At 52.7% G+C, this 4,045-nt stretch overlaps 1 pseudogene; it reads left to right on the top strand.

Annotated features, from left to right (window-relative positions):
* The first annotated feature begins 1,017 nt into the window (after nt 1-1,017).
* LOC102028652 lies at nt 1,018-1,510 on the top strand (annotated as a pseudogene).
* Nucleotides 1,511-4,045: the final 2,535 nt, after the last annotated feature.

The raw sequence follows: 4,045 nt of genomic DNA, 5'->3' as shown, positions 1-4,045 counted from the left end.
TGATGATAGTGCCCAAGACAGGAGCAATGGGATATCTACTCAACAGCTCACAAACCTGGGTTGTGACTTCATTTACATTTCTGTACCAGGCTTGAGAAAGGACTCTGTCTCAGAACTGTCTTATATGGACTGTGCATATAAAGCTTTTGCAGTGTTAAATTTAAAAAAGCAGCAGCCCAGTGTGAAGACCCTGGGGTCAATCTCCAGCACACCAAAAGCAAACAAGCAAACTGAGCCCACAGCCTCAGGGCGATGCAGACACCCCACGGCCCTGACTTGGCTTCACACACTGTCATGAGGAGGGACACCTGCCATCAGTGCTTTCCCGCCCATCACAGCCAACAGGTCGACACAGACACAAAGCTTGCCTAGCAGATGGGGACACAGGAAATTAAAAGAGCCCGGGGTTGCTGGGCTTAGTGGCACTTTCCTGCCATTCCAGTACTCCAGCAAACTGAGGCAGTAGGGATCAAAATCTTGAGCCTTGTCTGGGCAACTCAAAAAAACCCAAAAGGCTCTAGGTTTTCTTTCTGGAGTTAAGAACATTCTAAAACAGAATCTAGGCTGGGTGTGGTGGCGCACGCCTGTCATTCCAACACTCGGGAGGCTGAGGCAGTAGGGTCACTGCAAATTTGAGGCCAGCGTAGGCTACATACTAAGTTCAAGGCCAGCCTGAGCTATATAGCGAGACCCTGCCTCAAAAAATTAAGTAAATAAATCAGAATCTGATGATAACGCCACACATCTGAAAATCCAAGAATATGCTAAAAACCACTGGTCAGCATACTTCAAGTGAATGAACCATGTATCAGTAAAAATGTATTTTAAAAAATGCCAGCTAGGGCTGGGGATTTAGCTCAGGGGCACAGTGCCTGCCTGGCAAGCACAAGGTCATGAGTTCGATTCCTGGTACCGGAGGTGGGGGGGGGGGGATTTGCCAGCTAGCCGGGCGTGGTGGTGCCTGTCTGTAAACCCAGCACTTGAAGGCTGAGGCAGGAAGATCATTGGGAGTTGGAGCCAAGCTTGGGCTATAAAGTGAGCTCAAGGCCAGCCTGAACTGCACAGAGACTCTGTCTCAAAAAGACAAAAACACTTCTCTGCTTCAGGCCGCCATCGAGTGCGTGCTCCTGCCTCCCAGCCTAACCATGTCTGCTCACAAGACTTTCAGAATCAAACGATTCCTGGCCAACAAGCAAAAGCAGAATTGTCCCATTCCTTAATGGATTCGGATGAAGACTGGTAATAAAATCAGGTACAACTCCAAGAAGAGACGCTGGAGGAGGACCAAGCTGGGACTGTAAGGAGCTGCACACGAGCTGCGGCACATTTACCCTCTCGGAGGTCCTAAGATGATACCCTCTTTATCATGGTCAAGACAATATCACTGTATCAAGCTTTAAAAATACCACTGGTCGGACAGTGGAATATACTTAATCAGGAATCTTAACTCTTTTTCTGTGATCAGCACTAATAGATCAACAATAAATATTTGAAACCTTTAAAAAAAAAAGACAAAAACAAACAAAAAAGCCAGCTGGGCATGGTAGTGCACAGCTATAATCCCAGCACTCCAGATGCTGAGGCAGGATTGCCTCAAGTATGAGCCCAGCCTGAACTACATAGTGAGAACTGGTCTCAAAAAAAGCAAAAATCAAACTAACTGCTAGATAGTTTAATGGTGGCTGGGGAAAAAGAGCAAAGGGAACCGGTGGGTGATGGGTCATAGCAACAGGGACTTCAGGGGTGATAAGAATCTTCTGAAAAAGACAGTGGTTTGTGAATATACTAAAAATCACTGTGTTGTTCACATAAGGGATGATTTATGGAGCATTAATTACAGACTTTTTGTTTTCCCAGACAGGTTTTTACTATGTAGTCCAACCTGGCTGGAACTCACTGTGTAGCCCAGGCTGGCCTTGAACTTGCGCTGATCATCCTGCCTCAGCCCCCAAGTGCTGGGACTGCAGGTGTGTGCTACCACACCTGGTTATATCTTAATTTTTGAAAAAGGTTATGAAGGTGTATTGACACAAAAAGATATCCCTCATATTTTATTGAATGAAAAAACAGATTTAATACAACTGTGTATAGAAAAAATCTGAGCGCTGTAGCCTGGGCTGTTCCCCCGTCTTCTCAGGAGTGCAGACACTCCGAGTTCAAAGCCCTGGATAAGGAACCCCAGGCCTGCACCCCTAGGACAGTTTGGGACTAGCTAATCCCTCCTGAGCGGGGGGCAGCAGGTGCATCTCTACACCCACTGCCGACTCCCCACAGGGCCCCCACAGCTGAGGCCCTGAGACCCTAGAGGGCAGGGGGGATGAGGGATGGATGACACTTTAGGACATGGGCCAACTGGGCCTTGGCTCTGCTCCTAGGCTGTAGCCAGCTCTCAGCCTCCCCGGGGTATCTGCACTGCCGGGACAGGTCCTTGCTGCTCCACCGTCACCTCCCCAGAAGGGGATTCCCAGATCTCCTGTCGGACACCCTGTTATCATCCCCCATCCTAGCAACCTCAGGGCACAGGGAGACAGCTGCTGTCCTGGATGTCACATGGGGAGGGGCACTCTCAATACCCACTGAACGGCCAAGGTGCCAGCAGTGCCCGCCGCTGGCAGGCATTGTAGAGGGATTTGTTAATTTAACAAAGGCCAGGCATGAGGGCACATGCCTGTAATCCCAGCATTAGAGGCTGAAGCAGGAGGATAACCTCGAGTTCAAGGCCAGCCTGAACTACATAGCAAGACCTTGTCTCAAAAACACAAAACAAGAAAATTTACAAAGGACCAGAAGGGCAGAAAGGAACTGTGAGGCTTCTGTGTCCACAAGGAAGACTGAACCCAGCCCGGAGCTGGCCCTGGCAGACTCTGGCCCGGACACCAGAGCCCTCAGACTTTCAGCTTTCTGAAGAGCTGGGAGGCAGGGAAGTACAGGAGGAGCAGGGCAGGGAAGGGAAGGGAGCGTGTCCTTAGGTACAGTGCTTTCAGCCCCGCTATTCAACGCTGGACACGACAGGGTCCCAGCCAACTATGGTTCCGCTTTAGGGACAAACAGTACCGCCTCCCCTGCTGCTCCTGGGCTTGCCTGAAACCAAAACCTGAGCCTGTTGGACAAGCCACACTTCAGAACTAAGCCGCCTTCACTTTATCTCCCCAAACTGCGACAACAAACAACCAAGACCACAGCGCTGAGCAGCCCCACGCCTTCTCCTCCAGGATCACTTGCACCTCTAGTACTGGGCAGGTGCCTTCACGCTGAAGCAATAGAAGCCGAAAAGGAAAGCTGGCTCAGAAACAGAATTATCTTCCGGGCTTGGGGAGGGCACTCATTGGCAAGTGTGAGGCCCTGGGGTGCACTGCCAGCCACGAAGAGGGGGAATCTTTGAAAAGGAGGTGGGGAGACAAACAGCAGGTGGCTGGCTGTCGGGGCTGAGAAGAAAACCGGCGGTGACTAACTCTTTGTTCCGCCCTGCCCTTCTTCCCAAGCCAGGACCAGCCACTCTTTCCAGCGTGGGTAAGTGGGCCTCTGAAAGCCTCGGACTACCGGCAACATCAACGCAAAGGCTAATATTTACGGGGCTCCGACAGTCGTCACCTCTGCTCTCTAGCTTAGCGGGAGGCTACCAACGGGGGGTCAGAGTCGTTGGGACGTACCCAAGAGTGAGGTGTCCCTTAAAACGCACCCTGGGAGCCCATTCCCACGCCTGGGATGGGCCCGGGTGTTTGCATCGTAAGTGCACCCTCTCCGGTCCCCAGCAACGAACCTTGCTCCCCCAAAACGCCGGCTCGCCCACCCGCCCTGGGCTCCGCGCGGCCCGAGAACTTCCCCACTGGGACATTAAAGGGAGAACCCAGCCCCCACCCCTGCCTCCCAGCAGCGTCTGTCCGCAACCGAGCGCCCCTCGCCCAGCTCGCGCGTTCCCTGCGGGGGCCGGGACAAAGACCTCCGCAGCTGCCAGCCCAAGACCTGCGGACCCGCGCCATGCGCAGCGCACGCGCAGTGAGCCGCCGCGCGCCGGGGAGGCACGCTCGCACGCACCACGCACGCT

This window comes from Chinchilla lanigera, unplaced genomic scaffold, assembly GCF_000276665.1.
Source record: "Chinchilla lanigera isolate Chin_1 unplaced genomic scaffold, ChiLan1.0 scaffold00094, whole genome shotgun sequence".
Lineage (NCBI taxonomy): Eukaryota > Metazoa > Chordata > Mammalia > Rodentia > Chinchillidae > Chinchilla > Chinchilla lanigera.
Note: the sequence above shows the minus strand (reverse complement) of the source record. Positions and strands in the feature narration are given on the sequence as shown.